The 21,536-nt window shown below is 39.6% G+C and overlaps 1 protein-coding gene and 1 non-coding gene across 4 annotated transcripts in view; both read left to right on the top strand.

The window, feature by feature from the left end:
- Positions 1–21,536, top strand: part of LOC102880450 (ubiquinol-cytochrome-c reductase complex assembly factor 1) — an 85,669-nt gene that overhangs the window by 45,726 nt on the left and 18,407 nt on the right. The gene's annotated exons all lie outside the window — the stretch shown is intronic.
- LOC112471259 lies at positions 21,034–21,152 on the top strand. Its single transcript, XR_003043230.1, has one exon. It is a non-coding gene; the product is annotated as a 5S ribosomal RNA (ribosomal RNA).

Here is a 21,536-nt window from a genome sequence, read left to right as displayed (position 1 = left end):
TTTTTTAAAATCCAAATTGTTTTTGGTATGATGCTGCCCTGTAGAATTGTTAGATCATCATTTCTCAAACTTTAATGTGCCTACAGTTCACCTGGAGACCTTGTTAAAATACAAATTCTGATTAAATAGGTTTGGTGTGGGGCTTGAGGGTCTACATTTCTAAGAAGCTTCAGGTGATGCCAATGCCATTGGTAGGGCAGGGTAGGGAAGGGCCAACCACACTTTGAATAGCAAGATTTTAGATGATTAATAATGCTCCCCAGTAGACCCTTTAATTCACCTTCGTGAAGGGAAGTGCCAAGCTTTAGTTTAGTTACAAGGACTATAAATAAAAGATGGTGATTTAAAATAATAGAGATTTGGGAGAGTTGGAGAATTACTATTATTGCTTTTCTATTATAATTGACTTGATCTCTCCTTTTCAGTATCATGGTATAAGCAGACACCCTTTATATAGGCAAGAAAATTATATATTCACCACTTTTAAGTTGTGAGTTTGTGTGTGTATTTAGAGGGGATTTCAGTCTTCTCTGTGTAAACAACCTAAAGAAATGGAGAAGTTAGGTACATGAGGCTGGAGAAAGTAGTAGGCAGTAGGGAACCAGTCTTGCCTGGTTCTGACCCTGGCTAGTAAGTCTTTCCTCCTCTGTGTTTCAGTTTCTTCATTTGTAAAAAAGCATGGCGGTGGGGTTGGGCTACATGATTTCCAAGTTTCTTTTCAGCTTTGAAAACCTATGATTTGAAGGTGCTAATTTGCAAATCTGTGTTATTTGGCATCCCAGGTGTACATCTTTAAGAAAACTCAAAAAGTATTATTTATAAGACTGATCATTGTAGTAGTGATTTTCTTCATGCCAAAAAATTCTTAGAGGCTGTTACTTTACTTGAGTGGATTGGTGTGGGGAAGATCGAGAACTAACAGAGCCACTTATGAATTAATGATGAATCAGAAATTTGAATCAAGAACTCCTTTGAAATTAGAATTCTAGTCTCATTTGGTGGGAAAATTTTCATTTTAGAAAAATTTGCTTTTTAGCAGCTTTTTAGGAGCACAACTATTGTGGAAAATAAGGCAGACTCATATATCTTTGGTGAAGCTGGAATAAAAAGTAAGTGTTAAATTTGAGGTTACAAAAATCACATCAATAATTTAGAGTGTTCTGACTTTTTAAAAAAACATTATTTGGGATTTAAACATATAAATTAGCTGTGGAATAAAGTTCATTATATCACCTCATCTGGTCTTGTTTTATTTCATTAACTGGTTCTTAAAAACCTTTGTGAGCTGAGTTGCAGCTGAAGAGGTTGGAGACCATTTTTCCTTGGGCCCTTGCCTCACTCCTGAGTGTTGGTAAGAGTGGAGAACTAAGACTTGACACAGCTGTAAAAACAGACAGCGCCTTTGGCCTTAGCTCTTTCTCCTGGTGCAGGCAGATTTCAGATGTAAATTTCACTTTCTGCCTCTCCTACTAATGAAGTAAGTTTCTTTTGCTGGGTTTGCAGCCAGGTGTGTCCAGTCTTGTGGTTAACAGGGCGCTTTACTTAATTTTTCCATTTGTGACATTTCAACCAAACTTAAAAAACAAACATAAAAATTAGCTCAAGGCAGTGGCTCAAAGTGTTAATGGTAACCTTAGGCTGGCTAAATGACTTCCTCCCAGTTCTGCCCTGCCAGACATCTCCACCTTGTGGCTTACAATGAGCAGGTTTAGATTTTCCAAGCCCTGGAGACTAGATGGGAAGGGGTGGGGGTAGGCTGTAGTTAAGAAATTGCAAGTTTATCTTTATCATAGGTCCCTGGCATGCCAGTTGCCTTTGCAGGACTTCAGATGATTTCTTTGCTAGCACCATTCCAGAATAAGGATGAATCTTCTGTTACTTAATGGTCTCCAGCTCTCTGTAGCAGAGCTACTTGATGGGATGGTACAGAGGGCCTAGGAAGAGGTGGAACTGTGGGCTGAACAGGACTCCTTTGTAAAAAAAATTCTACTTTGCTTTTCAGTACCAGCATTTTGCTTTGCAAGGTTCTCTGTGATCACAGTCCAGACTACCTTTCCAAACTCATTTCCCTTAGCCCTTCTTGAACCAAAATATGTAAAACCTTCTAGCACATGTGCCTGGCATATAGTAAGCTCTCAGTGAACATCACATTCCATCCTTACTTCACATACTCTTCACTCTCACCAAGCTGAATGGCTTGCTCTTCCTGTCTTGTGTCTTTCCTCATGTGATACATAAACCTACATTGCCCCAACACCCCAGCCCCAATTCCTTTACATCTCTCCACCTCTCCACCCCATACTGGAAGCCAGCCCCAGTGTCCTCTAGCTGGTAGTTCGGAGTAATTTACATGTACCCTTCAGGCTCTTACTGTTTTTATTTGTATCATTGTTATTCATGTATGTTGACTACCTTCCAGGTGAATGAGGGTGGGGGGAGATCACATGCATCCCTCTTTGTATTCTCTAAAGTGCCTGTCATTGCCCCTTGGCTGAATGCATGCCCAGTACATATCTTCTGAAAGAAGACAATTCTGGGAGTGTTACAGGATACTTTGACAGAGAGACAGGACACCGAGGCAATAAGCAGGAAGTAGCGTTTATTGGTGCTAGCACCTACCGGCTCAGCGGATTCACACCCAAAGGCTGAGCCCCAATTGCAGCGGGGCTTACCCTTTTATACACATCTTCTACTTCCTCATAGTAAAGTGTATTTTGATTGGTTAGTGGGCTGTAAAAGGAATGACCAAGCAGGGCCTGTGGTCTGTGCCACGTCAGCTGTGAAAAGACCCTCACCTATTATGGGAAGGGAAGTGAACAACCTTCAATCATTATAGGAAACGGTTAGCTCAGCCTCCGCTACCACAGGAGCCTACCTTGAGTATTAGAAAAAGTAGGCATGGAGAGGTATCCTTTTATTCAGAAAACATTTGTTTACTCTGTTAGCCTTAAATATTGGAAGAAAAATAAGAAATTGTTCTCTACCCTGAATTTTTCTTTTTCTATGCTTTCCTATCTTTCAATGAAATTATTTGATTTAAAAAAACAATTTATATAAGTATTTTGTGTTTCTAAACAAACAAAAGCTTTAAATCTAAAAAGAGTGGTAAAAATAAGAATTACAGATATTTTAGATTTTTTAGGAAATTTTCTTCCAGGCTTCTGTAATTACACTCAGATCTCCCCTTTCCCCAAATCTTCAGTCAAACTCTGTTTTACCATGAGGTAAAAGTTTTGCTCTACTTTGTATCTCTAGGTCAGAATTAAAACTCACTGCCACAGGTATATTTTTAAAAGATAAGAACGACTTTAAGGGTATAATTTCTGTGGCCAGTGGTACGAATGGCGGAATGTAAATATGGAGCTATATATAGGGCCCCAGGCCTTTACAATAAGAATAAATGTTTGTTCTCAGGTATCAGTTGTTATTTATTTATTTATTTATTTATTCTAATTTTTTTTTTTTTTTAAGTTCTTTTGAAAGTTACAAAAATGACCCAAGCTGTTGGAGTGGATACTTGTTCATTAGAGGAGAGAAGGCTAAATTCTTAGAATACAGAGCAATTCCATTTTGGGATTGGCTAATTAATTTAAGCAGGGTCCATCTTAAGATGTACCTCTAGTAGAGGCTTTTCTTCGTCTACACAAGTTTCATACCCTCGGGCCTTAAGAGGTACCCAGAGTGCACGTAGTATGTGCTTCAGGTGGTTTTCCAACTGATTGGATGCCCGAGTGCGTGCAACCAGAATACCAGTCTGATGGCTCTTGTTGCCAGTCCTTCTGAGTGCCATACTGGATTCACTATTTCAGAGAGTGTCCCTGAAAGAGAAGTCATAAACCTTTCTGTATTTGAAATTTAATAAAGCATGAATCTCCATTCTATGCACATGATCATTTATCTCTCTCATGGCCATTTTTACCTTCATTTATAGATTATGAGTTTCCTGAGGTCTAATTCATATTTGTTTTTGTATTCCTATAGTGCCTAGAATGGAGCTTAGTATATAACAGGCATTCACTAAATGCTTGACTGAATGAGTCATTAAGTGAGTGAATTTGATCCTCTTTTGTTATCTTTAGTTTACCTCTGGAGTTTCTGTAGGAGAAAAGACAGTGACCTAATTCCATTTTTTAAGGCCCTGGCTGCCTCAAGACATTGACACTGTCCTGCCTTTCTGTAATACTCCTCATGCTAAGTAATCCCAATTCAGCTTATTATTTCAGAACTGTTTACTTCTCTAACTCATCACATTTCTTGTCTCCAGTTTCTCTGGGTGCCCTGTCCCATTTGATTATCTTGTGTACTGTAGCTGTGCTGCTTAGAGCTGAGTGCATCAGGCCTTTTTCCACACCTTTCTTTCAGGGGTCACTAATGCTTCTCCTGAATAAGTCTTGCTCAGCAGCAAGGGATAAATCGCTTCACGAACCTGTTTTTCCTGTGTTTCCTATCTCACTTCTGATGTCATCACCATCGATCCAGTCCCCCAAGCTAGAATTGTTAGAGTCATCCTCAACTCCTGCCTCATACTCTGCATCTAGTTGGCCTGTCAAATTTCCATCCAAGGTATCTCTGGATTTTATCTCTTGTCTGTTCCATTGCTGCATGTCAGTCCCTATCATCTCTTCTTTATTGCACATGGCTTCTTAATTGGTTCTTAGATTTTTCTCATCTATTGAAACATCCCACCATATAACTGCCAGAAGTTTTCTTTCTAAATCCCACATCTGAGTATGTCCCCTCTCGGTCTAGAAACCTCTGAGGGCTCTCATCACATACAGGACAAAATTCAGACTTCTTTGCAGTGGCATATAGCACCTGTAGTAATTACGTAGGAGAATGTGCTTGTTCTTAAAAGATATACATGCTGAAGTATTTAGGGGTGAAACGTTTTGTTATCTGAAACTATCTTCAAGCAAAAGAAAAAAGGGTATGAATGTGTGTGTGTGTGTCTACAATTGGCCTTCAAACAACACGTAGTCAAAAATCCACATATAACTTTTGACTCCCCCCAAATTTAATTACTGTTGACTGGAAGCCTTACCAATAGTGTAAACAGTTGATTGGCACATATTTTGTATGTTATATATATTATATATACAGTATTCTCACCATAAGGTAAGCAAAGGAAAAGGAAATTATTAAGTTACTAAGAAAATAAAGAAGAGAAAATATATTTATTGTAGTTATTGAGAAAATCCACATATAAGTGGACCTGCATAGCTCAAACTCATGTTAAGAGTCAGCTATAGATAGAGCTAAAGCAAATGTCAGAAAATATTATGAATCTAAAGATCATATCATACAAGTTTCTATTGTATTACATTTATATCTTTTTCTTTATAAGTTTGAAGTAGTTAAAAATGAAAATTAGGGAAAAGAATCTTCATATTCTGGCCTCAGCCTGCCTTTCCAGTCTAATTTCCAGCAAACTCCACCCACACACAAATTTTTCATGCACTAGTATCTGCACACATACACTCAAGCACATGTTCCACTCATGCCAGATTTTCACTGAAGCCACAGTATGCCATGCTTTTTTATGCTTCTGATCTTTTGTTTATGCTATTTTGTCTGAAGTGGTCTTAACCCTTGTCTCCTCTACTCATGGTACTATAATTATAAGACACTGCTAGATAGTACCTCCTCCAAGAAGTTTTTCCCAGCACCCCCCAAAAATATTTGTATATTTGGCTATTCCCTTCTCTGTATTTTTTGTAGCACTTTGCACAACTTCTAAAATAGGACACCAGTACTATAATTATGGGTTTGTATAGGTCAGAACCATTAGATGGGATAAGGATCTTAGGATCCCTGGTGTCTTAAACAGAGTGCCTAGTGTAGTCACCCCCAGAGTGTTGTTGGGCAAACATAGTTACTTGCTTCTGTTATTAGTGTCTGGCCAGCACTGGCTCCCAAATACTGACTTAATGAGTGATCATCTTATAACACACCTGGATTAAATTTTACTTACCCCCCCTCCCCAAAATAGGTTCATTTTTCTCTCCCTGCCTTCCCCCATGGGTTCCTTGGCTCTTTAGTTCTTTATACTTTTAATCTACTTTATAGAATAGATGAAGTTTAGGATGTTAGAGTGGGAGTCTCAGAGATTCTCTATTAAATGGTTCTCAGTCTGAAGGGGCTCAGTTGTGCATAATTTGAAACATCTCCCCAGGAGATTTCTTATGCTCATCTCGGGTTAAGGACTGTAGATCTTTTCCTACCCTTTCATTTCTGTAGTGAGGAAGTGGGTTCCTAGAAAAGTTAATTGGTTTGCCTGCGGTCATGCAGCTAGAAAACAGCAGAATGAGGACCCAAACAAGGGTGTGCTTATTCTCAGTCCAGTGCCCACTTTTCTGTACCATGATATCTCCCCCAAATCAACCTCATGGCAGCTTCCTTCTCCCCTGTCATATTACCAAGGACTTTCAAAGACCAAGAGGACAGCTTTTCTTGAATTTAGAAGTATTCCATTTCTTCATTGCTGTCCCAAGTCTGAGGCTTCTTTTATTCAGAATTTCTAATCCGATCAAGTAGAAGTTTCCTACTCAACAGGACTAATAGAGATTAAGGGGGAAAAAAAGACAAGGTGAGAATGCTAACAATGTTCTGAATTTGTTTCTTTTTCCAGCATTTAGAGTCTGAATGTCTCCACATCGTCTGAATTTGCTTTGATTGATTTTACAATTATTTTTCAGAGACTCCTTGCTTCTGTTTTTTTAAGAGTAGAGGAATACCGAGACTGAACACCGTGCTTCGAGAGGTTGAGCTGGGAGACTAACAAAGGCGGTATTATACTGTGCACGGCAAAGCCAATAAATGAATTCAGGAGACACCTAGATGTGTTTCTAGAGGAGAGCTTGAGGGGGAGGGGTCTGGCGAGAAGGCAGAAAGGTGGGATTAAGATAAATTAAAATTGGGCCAGCATTTGGATAAGGGGACAGTCTCTTCCTGTTCCCACCATTGCTTAAAACTTTTCATTCTGCTTAGTTGAAACGTTAAAACTAGTCTTTACCATGTACCTCATAGTCACGCTCCCATCCCCCACTCTCTACCTAGGAAAATAACTTAGTTTTAAGGCTATTTTGGCCTGATACAGCAGTGCTTCTTATTTGAGTGCTATATCTATTAGATGTTCTAGAGAATCGTAGACTGTTAAAACTGGAAAGGAACATTGAAATAATCTAGTCCAGAGATTCTCAAAAGTGTGGACCCCAGACCAACAGCCTCAGCATCACCTAGGAACTTGTTAAAAATGCATGTTTAGGGCCCCACCTTGGATCTGCTGATTAGGAACTCTGAAAGTGGGACCCAACAATCCGCATTTTAACAGACCTTCCAGTTTGAGACCTACTGTTCTTGTGTGAGTTTCATTTTTAACTGATAGAGAAACTGGCTCTGAGAGAGCTGAGTAAGTCTAAGTTAGATACTAACTGAAGAGCAAGAACTCAGGTCTCCTGATTGCCTGCCTTGCCTGCTAAAAAGAGCAAGATGTGGGTATGCATGTGACATGTGGAGGTTGAGAATTCCAGCATAACACAGAAATAGAGCTCACCAATACTAATGGCTAACATTTATTGAACATGTTCTCTGTGGTATACTTTACAAGCACCGTTTGAATTTTACATCTTAAACAATTTTACAACAGTCTTATCTGTGAGATAGGTAATAGTTCTATCTTAATTTTACAAATGAAGAAACTAAGGCTCAGAGAGGTTAGTGTATTAGTTTTCTGTATTTACTGTAACAATTTACCACAAACTTGGTGGCTTAAAACAACAGAAATTTATTCTCTCATAGTTTTGGAGGCTAGAAATCAGTTTCACTGAGCTGAAATCAAGGTATTAGCAGAGCCAGACTCCTTACAGAGGCTGTAGGGAAGAATTCGTTCCTTGCCTCTTCCAGTTTCTTGTGGCTGCTAACATTCCTTGGGTTGTGGCCACATCACTCCAATCTCTGCCTCTGTGGTCATGTTATCTTCTCCTCTTCTGAATTCCAATGCCCTCTGCCTCCCTCTTAGAAGGATCCGTGTGATTACATTTAGGGCCTATTTGGATAATCCAGGATACTCTCCCCATCTGAAGATCTTTAATCATAGCTGCAAAGTCCTTTTCTGCCATAAGTCTTCCAGACTTAATATTTATAGATTCCAGGAATCAGGATGTAGATATCTTTTGGGAGATCATGACTTAGCCTACCAGTCAGGTAACTTAATCAGATTTACACAGTAAATATGGCAGTTCGGATTGGAACCCAGACTCCAGAGTCCATCCTCTTAAATCACCACTCTGTACTCTCTGATCATTACTAAAAACTATAGCTCTCACATCAGCATTAAGATTTGAAAGTGTTGTTTCCTTCTTCCTCTAACTTTCATAACTTTACTTGTCACATAACGCTGAACCTATAAGTTCTTTAGTATCTCTGTATGTTGATCTTGACTTAGTTAAATTGTCAGCTCCTAGAGGGCAGAGGTTGTATCATTTTTTAATCTTTTTTTTATCTTTTTATATCTCCATTTAAAAAATGGAGATAAAATTCATAAACCATAAAATTCACTATTTTAAATGTGTTTTTTTGGGTAAATTCACAATGTTATACAATCATCACCACTATCTAATCCCAAAACATTTTCATCACCTCAGAAAGAACGTTGTGCGCATCAGCATTCACTCCCCATTCCCTCTTCCCCCAGCCCCGGCAGCCACTACTATACTTTCTGTCTCTATAGATTTATCTATTCTAGGCATTTCATATAAACGGAATTATATAATATGTGGCCTTTTATGTTTGGTTCCTTTCACTTAACACAATGTTTTTAAGGTTCATCCATATTGTAGCATGTTTCAGTACTTAATTACTTTTTTAGATAGCCTTGTATGGATTATACCACATTTTATTATCCATTCATCATTTGATAGATATTTGGGTTGTTTTCGTTTTTTAGTCTTTATGAATAATGCTGCTATGAACACACGTATAAGTTTTTGTCTGAACATGTTTTCATTCTTTTGGGTATATACCTAGGAGTGGAATTGCTGGGTCATGTGGTGACTCTATGTTTAGCTTTTTGAGCAACTCAGATACTGTATCTTATATCAAGTTATTTGAATTCCTAGCATGACATCCATTGTTCATTTGTTTATAATGAAATAACATTCTCACAATATGTAGTCTTAATCATATTTCTCATCTTGCTGCCAAATAAATATTTACACTTACAATTTTCAGCAATAAGGAGAAGGGGTGGCGTGGTATAATGGAAGGAGTTCCGGCCAGCCCGGCCACTCTCTGGGTGAGCTTGAGTAAGTCAGATCACCTCACCTCTCTGGGGAGGAGAGCTAGATGATTTCTAAATTCTCTTCCAGACTTAACATTCTGCAGCTCTGTGAAAGTCTGAAAAGCTAGCCTTGTATTAAATCCCAGAGCTTGTGTTCTGTTTTTTTAGCAGTTCATCATTCTCTGTCTGATTCCTGTTCCCAGACACAAACAAGGTTTTACCCATCTATCCATTCATTTTACTGTGGCCTGCTAGCTTCCAGGTACTCTGCTAAGCACTGGAGATACAAAGATGACAAAGATTCTGTCCCAGACTCCCGAGTGTAGTAGGAGAAGACAAATATATAAACAAGTGATTATAGTATTAAGAGATTATGGTATTTAAAAATTTCTGAAAAGGCTCAGAGGAGAAAAACTTGGGGTAGATGACATTTGGGTTGTACCTTTTCAGGTAAATGCTTGCTAGACAAGAAGAGCATCCCCAGCAGAGGAACAGTGTGGTTAAAGGCAGAGTGGTGTGAGAGGACAAAGCATGTTTGCCTTTGTTTGGTGACTTTGCCCCTTGTTTTCTTGCCATGGTGAAAGCAGACTCTCTCTTTATCCAGACTAACTCCATTTTGAGATCCTTCTGTGTCCAGTGTTTGCAGACTCATTGACTAAAAAGGTCTGCAAACTAACATATTTTATCTAAGTCTTGGTCACCCATAGTTCTTCTTCCCTGTTTCTTAAGGAGACTTCAGACTCAATTTCTAAGGAGGTTCACTGACTAAGGAGCTTTGGTCAAGATTTGGGTTTTCTCCATAGCACCAGCTTAGTTTGGACTCTTACAAATGCCCTCTCGTCCCTTGAGAGTTTTAGTTACATAAAAACATTAGGAACATAAAATTTTACAATATGATCAGCACAAACTAAATTTCTAACCTTTGACTAGAAGCATATATGGAAAGCTTTGTGTTTTAAACTGCCCCCTTCTCAGCCTCCTAGCCTTCATGAGAGGTCATTGTACAGCTCTTTCCATGGTCACTGTTCTCTTCTCTTTTACTGGAGGGCAAAACTAGGGCAGAGAAATAATTTTTATTCACTTCTGAAAGGTTACAGTAATAAAGAAACTCTTGTTAACATCAGAGAACGTTGCAGCCAAGAGTTTTCACAGTCTGGCATTGTTTATTTTACATGTAATTTGGAACCTTCTGCACTCTTAAAATATTGGCACAAAAATGTTTTAACTGTTGAAGTACTTCATTGCACAGCAGTAGTGTGGTGTCAGAGGGGCAGCAGGGCTCTGGAGAGCTGTTTGCCCTGTTCCTGTTGGAGAGAGAAATGGTATAAGCGTGCGTACATGTGAATGTGTGTGCAAATTCACATTTGCTAGTATATATATGAGCCTCTGTATTTAGAATTAAGAACTTTCTCTGCCCTGATGAACTTATATGCTTCCCTTTATTTGACAATGAGAATGGTATTACAATCCTGCTTCCTTGTCGCATGGCTGCCAGAAAGAACAGAGTTTCTCTTTAGATCTTTTGATATAATTTTCATTATTCCCTTTCTCTCTCACACACACTTTATTACTGAACTCTTTTTTTTTTCACTTCTGTTTTGGTTGAGGTACATACTCTGGACCAAACTCTGTTCCAGGCATTTTTTTCAGACATCATCTCATTTTATCCTTACAATTAGAGGTGAGAGTGTCCCCATTTTGCAGTGTAGAACTGAGGGGCAGAAAGGTTAAAGGACTTGGTTGTGGCCACCATAGTAATTCACAAATCCAGATCTGATTTTAAAATTTTTGCTGTTTTGGCCTTACCACATGCCTTTTATTATAAGGCAACCTGAACCTTTTTTTAGAAGTAGATAGAATATAAGTAATAAATTACTGAACTAATGACTAACTCATCCATTGATAGGAGCAAAGTCACTGTGTTACATGAGATAATAATACACAGAAATATCTGGCTCCATCAAAGCGTTTTTGTTGTTGTTGTTGTTTTCTTAGGGTGAAATTAAGATTTGAAAACAATTGAGAAGAATGCTAGACTGGTGATTGGGCTTCCTTAGTTCCAATCTCAACTTTGCTCTCAGGATTTGGAGTACCTTCTTCCTCCAACAGACTCATGTCCTGTGGGCTTAAAATAGAGCTGTTTATTAACCTAGCTCTCATTGAAACTTGGGGATTCCTCAGTCCCAACCATGCTCTCTGTGACTTACCTGGTCTGGAGATGGTGGCCTGCTGCCTTATAAGCTATTTTTACTCTAAATCTAGTACTTTTCTTCCTTGGCTTCCAAAATGGAGCCTTGGCAAAAGAGACAAAGGTTATCCACACCAGATGAGCTCTGCAGAGCTGTCACCAAAGCTAGGCCCTTCTTTAGGAATCTCTGGCAAGGGTCTCCTTCCCGTGCAGGAGTTCCACTCCAGCTCTGAGAAAAAGATGCTCTGCTGGCATGTATGTATACCATGACCACTATGATGTATGTATACCATGACCACCATGCCATGATCTTCTATTCCAGCCAGCCAGAGGCCCCCCGCACCCTCTGGCCCTGATCCACTTTTTAGTGCCCACTAGTAGAACAAGAAGTACTCAGAACCTTTCAGCCCTTCTTTGCTCTCTCCTGTTTTGGAAGATACTTACCTTTGGCTTCTTGATCCACAAGGACAGTCCCTATGACAGAGAATCCAAATTAGTACATATATATGCAATTTTGGGCCCGGGAAATAGGCCATTCCCCCCCAAATTTAGTGAGGGCTCCTGTGTTCTGCTGTTCACCTATAAGATGTGGGCACTTAGTGCTAAAATGTCCAAAGGCCAGCACTTAGTTTCCCAGGCAGTTACCTTCCATTGCATGGGCTTTGGAGCCAGGGAGACCTGGGTTCTAATCTCTGCTCTGCCATAGTATGGCCTTGAGACCCTGGGCAAGTTTCTTTACCTCTCATTGTCTCCATTCCTTCCTCTAAAAATAAGCCACACATAGTGTGTAACTTAAACAATATGATGCTAGTAAAGATTTAGCATATTGCTTGGAATATTTTAGGCACTTGATAATATAGGTACTATATTTGGACCTTTTCTGTGGCACCTGACATAGGCTGCCTTGTTTTAAAAGGATTTATTTGTACATTTCTCATAACCCACTGGATTGGACTGGATTCTGACTTTCTGGAGGACGGAGATTATATCTTTCTTTCATCTTTGTATCTCCTGTTCCCCCTAGCCCGGGTCATATGCATAGCAGGCACTCAGTCATTGTTGGCCGAATCTGTTAGGATGACTTGGACGGCAGGGCAGGCATGAAAGTTTTAGTTTCTCCATCTGAAATCTGGGGAAATAATAACCCCTTATTTTGGAGCCTTTGAGGACAATTTAAAACGATATGTGTGAAGTGTTTGGAGCCCTTTGAAAGGAAGGTACTGGGGAAATTAATGGTGTTTTTGCTGTTCTTGGGAAAGCCCTTTGTGGTTCCCAGCGAATAAATTACTTGGAGTGAGTTTTCTAACACCTCCTACTCTGCTCTGTTCACTGAGGCTTTTTTTTTTTTTTTTAATAACTGCTTTAATGCTTCTTTGCTCTGACTTATAAAGATATATATTTTTGGTTTTGGACTTTTGACCCCTTTCTGCTCTCAAGAGAGAAATTTCTATCAGAATAATAAAAGGTGTAAACTGTGTGTTGCCCCTTTTCTGGGCTGTGAGCAGTTCAGCTGCTGGGGTTAAGAATCAGCAAACTGGTGGTGTATGCATGATTGTGGGGGAAGTAAGAGACAATTCCCATTAAGTGCTCAGGGACCTTCAAGTGTCTCCCACACTTCTACTTCTCATCCTTGTCCCATACCCTTTTGCTAAGATTCTTTGGATATCAAGTAAACTTCATCTTTGGTATTTTGGGTATGTATATTTATGGCCATACTTCTTCTCTTTCAGACACAGACAATGTTTATTGTCTGCTGTGCATTAGGTCCTGGGCTGAGTTGTCTGCCAAAGAGCCTCCCTTTAGAGGAAGGAGAGGATGGGAAGTTTGAAAAACCGCTCACTAGTCTTGGGTATGGAAGAGTAGGGTCTCTTCTAATGGCTGGGATCCACCGCTAATCAGCAGACTCAGATCAAGAACCTGGACCAGGTTATTTCTAACAGACCTTCAAGCTTGGACAAAAAATCTGAGAAAAGAATTTTCCAATGCAGGGTAGAATTTACAGAAGTGAACAGCAGTTTGCAGACTTCCTACTTATTTTCCAAGCCTCTCTTGCCCTGTAGCCCTGAAGAATTGGCCCTGTTCCTACTATCTTCATCTCAAAGGCCCAGAAGAGATTAGAATGGTTTGGGGACAGATGCGGGGTTCAGAACATGCTAGAGTTTTCTGGTGTGAAGCAGTGGGTAGATATGGATGTTAGAAGAATCCCACTTGGTGGTGACCCCTGAAATTTCTAAAGGAAGTCCAGACTGCTCTGGCTGATGGCAGGAAGCCCCAGTCAGGGCTAGCCCTAGCTGGTCAGAATTGCATAGCAGTCAGTGTTTATATTTTGTGCCATTTCAATGACCAGCAATCTCTTTGAAGCTTGATAGCCGCAATAATGATCCTAATTCACCCCTTTCCAGTTGAAGACACTTGATCCTGGCAAATCACATGGTTTGTTCAGTGTCACATATTAGTAGCAGAGCAGAGACTAAACTCATGTCGATTCATTCTGTTACTCTTTTCATTACATTATACTATGAACTTTGCCATTCCCTAGAGCTACCATACATGCCCTTCATTTTGTCTTTCTATCTTACAGACGGACCTTTTCTGACCTTTTTCTCTTAAGGTCAGTTCCAGTGTCTAGCACAGTGCTTAGTACATAACTGGCTTTCATTAAATCTTAGTGAATTGAATGAATGAACTTAGAGAGTCCATCCCGACCCTCATTTTCTAGAGTGGGTTCTCACCTATAAACTAATTCATATTTAATTGTTAATGGATGCTAATAAGATAATGGTTTAATGGTCAGATAACATTTGCATTTTAATGAGGGCTTTCTGTAAATAGTGTGTTCAGAAAAGGGAGTGATTGCAGTAGCTCTGTGAGGAGCTCTTGAAGTGATGCAAGATTAATGACGCCCCTCACTCTGTGTTCTACCACAGAGTAGGCATCTGTCTGCTCCTTTCTCTTATGAGTTTAGCCCCTCAATGGGCATTACTAGGAGGCAGTGGCTCTGCTAAGAACTGGATGGCTGTGTGAAAAAATTATGGAACCTAGGGATCAGATCCAGGATACAGTAGAGCCAGACAGTGATTGCAGCTGCCCTGGATGTGCTGTGAGTATTTCTGAATCCATTGGTGAGGCAGCTATAATACTCTTCTTTCCTGTTGTTTCCCTAAAATTCTGGGCGAATGACCCTGTGGGGCTAGTTAGACCTGTAGGGGCCTAGCTAGAAAGGAGGGACTTCTTCCTCCATGTTGATTGCCATCTGTTTAGTTGTTCATTTCTGAGTGGCAGTGATACGAGCCGTAAGTGTAATAGGTCTGGTTTTCAAAGGAGCGAGACGAACTACAAGTAGCTCTTCTTTAAAACACTTAAAACCACTTAAAAAAAAAAAAACAGGTAAAAAAACCACTAGCAGGACTTCAGCTGTCTTACTGATACACATATCAAATCCTGACCTAAATTCACTGTCAGCGTCTTCACTGGCTCCCCTGCCTTTTTATCTCAGATCCATCCTGCAAATCATTCAACAGCCTGGCTCATCTTTCTAAACACACTTATATCAAGTACTCATCACGCAGAAACCCACAATAGCTCCTTGGTGCCTGCTAGATGTGCATCATACCCCTTAACTTGTCTTCAAGGCTGTCTGTGATTCACCATCATTTTATTTTCTACCTGCAGAACTTTTCTTCCAGTCTCTGCCTGTCCATATTCTACTGACTCCCTCCTGAAATCTTCCCTAACTACTCCAGGTTTACATTTGTGTTTTATTCTACCAATACTATTATAAATTTCTTAAGTTCAAGGATTATGGGGCATCCTCAAGTAACCTCCTCCAGGCCCAACACAGAGCAAGGCATAATGCTTCTCGATTCAACAAGTAGTTTTATTGCATTGCAAGAGGGCTCCAAGGGTGGGATAGAAGTAAAGATAATCCTTCAAAAATTGACTGCGTATTGAGACATGTGGGCTATGTATATGGGTAAAACATAATCTGAATAATATTTTCTTTATCAATTTTCCTCAGCTATCCCACTGACCCTTTCATCCAGCATGGTGATGCAAAGCAGAGTGATATATATAGAGGCATGAGGCTTCCTATTCTTCCTTATAGTTCCCAAATGCTCTGTACCACCATGAAGTGTTCACTCAGTACCTGCTGTGTGCCAGGGACTGTGCTGGAGATACAGATGGGACCAAAACATGGTCTTTTCCTCTAGGAGTTTATAGTCAGTCTTCCGTCATCTGTCCTTGGTTCTGTCCCTGAGCAGTTTCTCCTATTTTCATATCAGTGCTTCGCTGCTTTAGCAGCAGTAGGTTCCCACCTATCCCCACATCTGTACACCACAGCCCTGGGAAGTTCTCATTTTAAAGACCACCTATCCCCACATCTGTACACCACAGCCCTGGGAAGTTCTCATTTTAAAGACCTTGAGTGACAGGATTAGGGCAGTAGCACTAAATTATCATCTAACATTCTATATATTTTATTTTGCTTATTGTGTCTCATCCTCTTTCTAGAATGTTAGCTCTAAGAGCTCAGGATGTCTCTTATTTACTGCTGTAGCCTCAGCTCCTAGAAGAGTGCTTGGTGCGTAATTAGCACTGAATGTACATTTGTTGAATGATGAAGGCTTTATTGATTTTTTTTCCCTCTAGGTCCAGTAGCATTATTAATTTGTATGGCTCTATTAAGGATTATTTCACTCATTCATTTATTTATTCAAGGGACATTTTTGTCCTTTACTACATGCTAATCCCTCAATGCTACTGATAGAGAGTACACCAGAGAGAAGTGATCTTACAGGGCTTACAATCTGAATTATGCCAAGAAGAGAAATGCAGTTGACTCTTTCCTAGGTTAAGTTCCAAACTAAATGGACGAGCAAGTAAGATATGAACTCACCTATTTGTTTTGTTTTTTCTTTCTGGAAACTTTCTTGAGAAACTTTCCCAGAACAGGGCTAAGAGTGATGGCAAAATGGTGTAGAAGACTAGGCAGCCCCCAGGTGCTGAAGACTGCCAAGCCTACTTCTCAGGTGGAGGAGCGGGTTGGGTTTGTAAACTCCTTTCCCAGGCAGTATCACAGCAATTGAGAGTCCTTGGACACTGAAGCCAGACATTTTGGGCTTAGGTCCATTCCAGTGATGTGACCTTTTGACCTTGGTCAAGGTCCTTAATCTCTGTTCCTCAGTTTCCTCTCTGTAAAATAGGGATAGCTATAGTACCCACCTTAGCTTACAGCATTGTGGAGGTTAAATGAGTTATCACATTTGAGACTCCGAACAGTGCTTGAGGGTTAGATAGATGTTTGCTGCTATTAATTTTATTACTTATTATTAAGCATTTTTATCTCATGATAATGTAAAAAGTAAAAGGAAAGGCAATTTTGCATCGTTTTCATGGAAAAACTAAGACTTAGAGATTTGTCTTTTCAGAGTCACAAGGTGGGGAAATAGAGCTCTTGGGCCCAGAATTTACTTAGATTTCAAGAGCGTTTCTTAGTTCTGGGTGGGACTTGAATCTGGGTGGGACAAATCACTAGAGAGAGCATCTTTTTAAACAAATACACTATTCTAATCAAGTTTCCTTTTTCCTTTAGATAAAACGTTTACCCTTTTAAGAATATTTTACTGAAAAAAAAGAGGACAAAAAAAATTATCCTAGAGAGATGGTGCCACTGTCAGAGCTCATAAGGCCAAGTGCCCATTCTGTTTTCAGGGAGTATCTGAACATCATGCCTTCTGTCACTCTTGCCTCCTCATTACTCAAGCAGGAGAGATTGTATCACTCCAACCCAGAATCTAGGCTCAGCCATTCTCCAGATACTTCTACAGGATTCTGTAAGATATCAGCTGAATGGCAATTCTGTTTGAGCCTTAAAGGGATGTTGGACTAGGAATCAGAAGACCTTGTTTTTGTGAACATCTCAACCATCTGTGAGCTGAGCGATAATTGGGAGAGTTCCTTGACCTTTCTGAGCCTTTGTTTCCTCATCTTTACCACAGGGAACAGTCTCTTTCTCAGATTACCACAGGGTCAGTATTGTGGAAATTGTACAGTAAGCAGTAAGGAATCGTCAGTGAAAGATAAGCATTCTGTGACCCATGGAGAAGAATAGAAACATCCACTTTACTCTTTGGAGCTATAGACTTTGTTCTGACCTCCTCTGCCCAGCTGGAGTCACCAGTTAACATATATGATTCATTTCATTAGGGTGGCCCATCTCTTTTGCTCCCCATTATTGCAGAGAGAGAGAAGGTGGAGCTATTTGATGAAAGGGCTAGGCATCTCAATATCAGGAAGGGGCTAGATTTTGGATCCTCTGAGAAAATGTTGCTATCCAGGCAATATGATACCTGTCTTGAAATCACTGAGTGGGAAAGGACTCTGGCTGGTATCAGTGAGCTCAGTGCTGCCTCTAGGTCCTCTAGGTTGTTTAGATCCTCAGCACTCAGGACAAATGACAATGCCCAGGCTCCATCAGCAGAGAGCTCACTAACTTGTTAATTATCCATTTTCCACTATTTGGCTTGTATGTTTATATGTTTGCGATGGCCAGTATTGATGGGGAACACACATCCCATGCATCCTGTAATTTTCCACTGTCCCCAGTGTGTGTAAATTTAATAGAAAATCATTAAAAAAGCAAAGTTGTGCCTGCAGCTTTTCTGCGCTCATAAATGTGGTCATGAGGTCCAGGGTGCAATTGGGAGCCTGCAAGTGTCTCTGGAAAGCTAAGGTGTGTCCGCATCTTCTTGCTGACAGTAGTCAGTTCTCATGGCTGCAGGTAGAATTCAAAAGATCCAGGGGAGTGATATCCACTGACATGTAGTAAACAAATTACTGGAAAAGGGGCTTAGACCTGGTGTGCTATACTCCTGCTCTACTGGAGATGCCTGCCGGGCTCAAGCTGAATACACATCTTGCTCATATTACATCTTGTCCAAGTAAGATTTTCCATTACCACAACATAGGAGACATTGAGGGCACGGTGATTGCTAAAACCCTACAAGACTGGTTGTCTATGCTTAGTGCTGCCAGGGTCAGAAAGTCATCAGCTTATTGCATATAACTGTTGAATTCTTTCTTCAGCTAGCATTCAGTGCAGTCTGATTATGTGCAAGGCATGGCCATACCTTTTCTCCCATACATCCACTTGATAATCATACCCTGTGGCTCCTGCTGTAGACATTTCTCTTGAAAGCATTCTTTCCTCTCTATTCCTCTTGCCACTTATGTTAATTTAGTTCCTTATCAACTCTCATCTGAGCCATGACAGTAGCCTCCTTTGGTATTCCTGCCTCTGGTCCTTCCCCCAACTTCATGGTCTGTACTTGTAGCATTACTTTTTGAAAATAAATCTGTCCATGCAACTTCCCTGTCTTAGAATTCTTGTCTTTCCTTCATGAGGCATTTAAGGCCATTTAAATCAAACACAAACTGCATTTCAAACTCTACCTTCTCCTTTTTCCCATCATGAGCTCTTTGTTACAGAATTTCCTCCAAAAATGCTATCTTATTCACCTCTCTGTGGCTTTGCACATACCATTCTTTCTGCCTAAAAAGTTCTAATTCCTGTTCACCACTTAATACGCAGCATAATAAATGTTGCCTCATCCCTGAAGCCTTTTAGCCTCCAGACTCACCATTGCCATTTTTTACATGCAGTATGCTAAATGTTTTAATCATTGGTGTGCGGTATCTTTCACATGAGATTACAAACTTCTTGAGGGCAGGTACTGTGTTTTGTTCGTCTTTTACCTCCATCATGTACCACGATGCCTAGAATATGGTAGACGCTCAATACGTGCTTATTAAACATGTGCAAGGCAATGTAGAATTCTGCACCCAGACAGTGTATGGTTCCAGCAAGGAGCATAAATTACTTCATGATATCACTACTCAGAATGGGATAAGTATCATAAAAGAAGCTTTAATATATATACATGGGTAAGTCATAGATTGAAATATTTGTGGGAGAAGAACCATTTGTAATTGGAATTTTATTTGGTAAAATATACATAGTATTTATCATTTTAATCATTTATAAGTGTACAGTTTGGTGGCATTTAATACATTCCAATGTTCTGAAACCATCACTACTATCCCCAAAACTTTTTCATCATCCCTAACAAAAACCTCTGTACACATTAAATAACTCCCCCATTTCCACTCCCCCAGCTGCTGGTAGCCTCTGTTCTACTTTCTGTCTATAAATTTGCCTATCCTAGGTACCTCATATAAGTAGAATCACAATATTTGTCCTTCTATATCTGACTTATTTTACTAAGTAATATTTTCAAGGTCCATCTATGCTGTAGCATATGTCAAAAATTCATGACTAGGTAATGTTCCATTGTATATATATATACCATATTTTGTTTATTCATTTATCTCTTGATGAACACTCAGGTTGTTTCTACCTTTTGGCTGTTGTAAATGATGCTGTTATGAACATTGATGTACAAACATCTGTTTCAGTCTCAGCTTTCAGTTCTTTTGGATATATATTTAGGAGTGGAATTACTGGATCAGAGAGTAGCTCCGTGTTTAACCTTTTGAGAAGTCACCAAACTGTTTTCCACAGCAGTTATACCATTTTACATTCTCACCAGCAATGCATGATGGTTCCAGTTTTTCTACATCCTCGCCAATGCTTATTTATCTTTAAAAAAAAAATTATAACCATTCTAGTAGATATGAATGGCATTATCTTTTGCTTAGACTTCAGTTGTTTTGCTAATTGATTCTACCTTGATTATTGGCCATTAGTGACCACTAATAAACTGTTTTCACTTTCCAAATCTTGTGTTAAACAACAGAAAACCGAAGCCTGACCAAAACTTTCATGCACTGGCACTTGTTAGCAGGACATAAGCCCTTTCTTAAACTTGGAATTATGAGCAGAATGGCATTTCTTAGGAAATTTCCTAATTATTCTTTCTTAGCATTTGTTATAAGGCAAGGATCAAAGCTCTGTTTAATTGTCTAACCTGTTCACTGCAGAGAGTAAGTTGGCTATTATCTTGTTAGACCAGTGACAGAGAAAAACTCAGTTGTCCACTTCGTATTTTCTTATCTTTGCAGTCTCCAAGTCCTTTCTCTGTTCAATCAGAAGTTCCCCTTTTTACTTCAAACTGATGTATAAGTCTTTTAAATCTAGAACTCTAGCAAGATGGTAGTAATAAAACTAGAGGTAGTCTTGAAACTTATTTCATGGAAGAGATTGATTTTAGAGGGGTGTGGGGTTTCAGAGGCCATGTGAGGACAGACTAAAAGGACAGGAGTTGGGCCCTCTCAGAGTAGAGTTGTGTTTGAAAACCATAAAAACAGCAGCAGCATGGACACATACTTGCTCAACCCCTCCCCAAATCCTTGTACTCAGGGCACTTTCTTGAAATTTGTAAAAGTACATGGGCATCAATAATACGAGAGGTAATTACGACAAGAAATATTATTGAAATATTGATTCCTTATACGGTCATATGCCATCTTTGCCCTCAAAGAGTTCACAGTCTAATGCAGTGGGGGAGTGGTACACAGCTTATAAACAGGTTATTAAAATAGTACAGTAGTCTACGGTCATGCCATCCTGAACACTCCCGATCCCATCTGATCTTGGAAGCTAAGCAGGGTTGGGCCTGGTTAGTATTTGGATGGGAGACCACCTAAGAATACCAGGTGCTGTAGAAGTAAAAAACATAAATAAATAAAATAAAATAGTACAGTAAGTTTTCCTGGTAGAAATATTAAAAACTAGAGAAGGAGAAAGCAACAAGCTTTGGAGGACTTGAAAGGCTTCACAGAAAATAAGGTGATGACTTTTCTATAAAATGAGGATAATAACACCCCTTTTTTTAGGGTTATTGTGAAGATTGAAGAGATAACACATATAAAGGTTATAATACAATTGCTGGCACATGGTAGGTATTCAACAAATGTTAGCTCATGTTATTATGTTATTATGGAGAGGTTTTATGAAATTAATGAATGATAGTATATCCATTGATTGTAAGCAACAGAGACTGACTTCTGCTAATTTAAGCAAACAGGGGAATGTATTGGAGGGTAACAAAG

The sequence above is a fragment of the Pteropus alecto genome, unplaced genomic scaffold (genome assembly GCF_000325575.1).
Source record: "Pteropus alecto unplaced genomic scaffold, ASM32557v1 scaffold45, whole genome shotgun sequence".
Taxonomy (NCBI): Eukaryota; Metazoa; Chordata; class Mammalia; order Chiroptera; family Pteropodidae; genus Pteropus; species Pteropus alecto.
The sequence above is the reverse complement of the archived record's forward strand: the minus strand, read 5'-3'. Positions and strand labels throughout refer to the sequence as shown.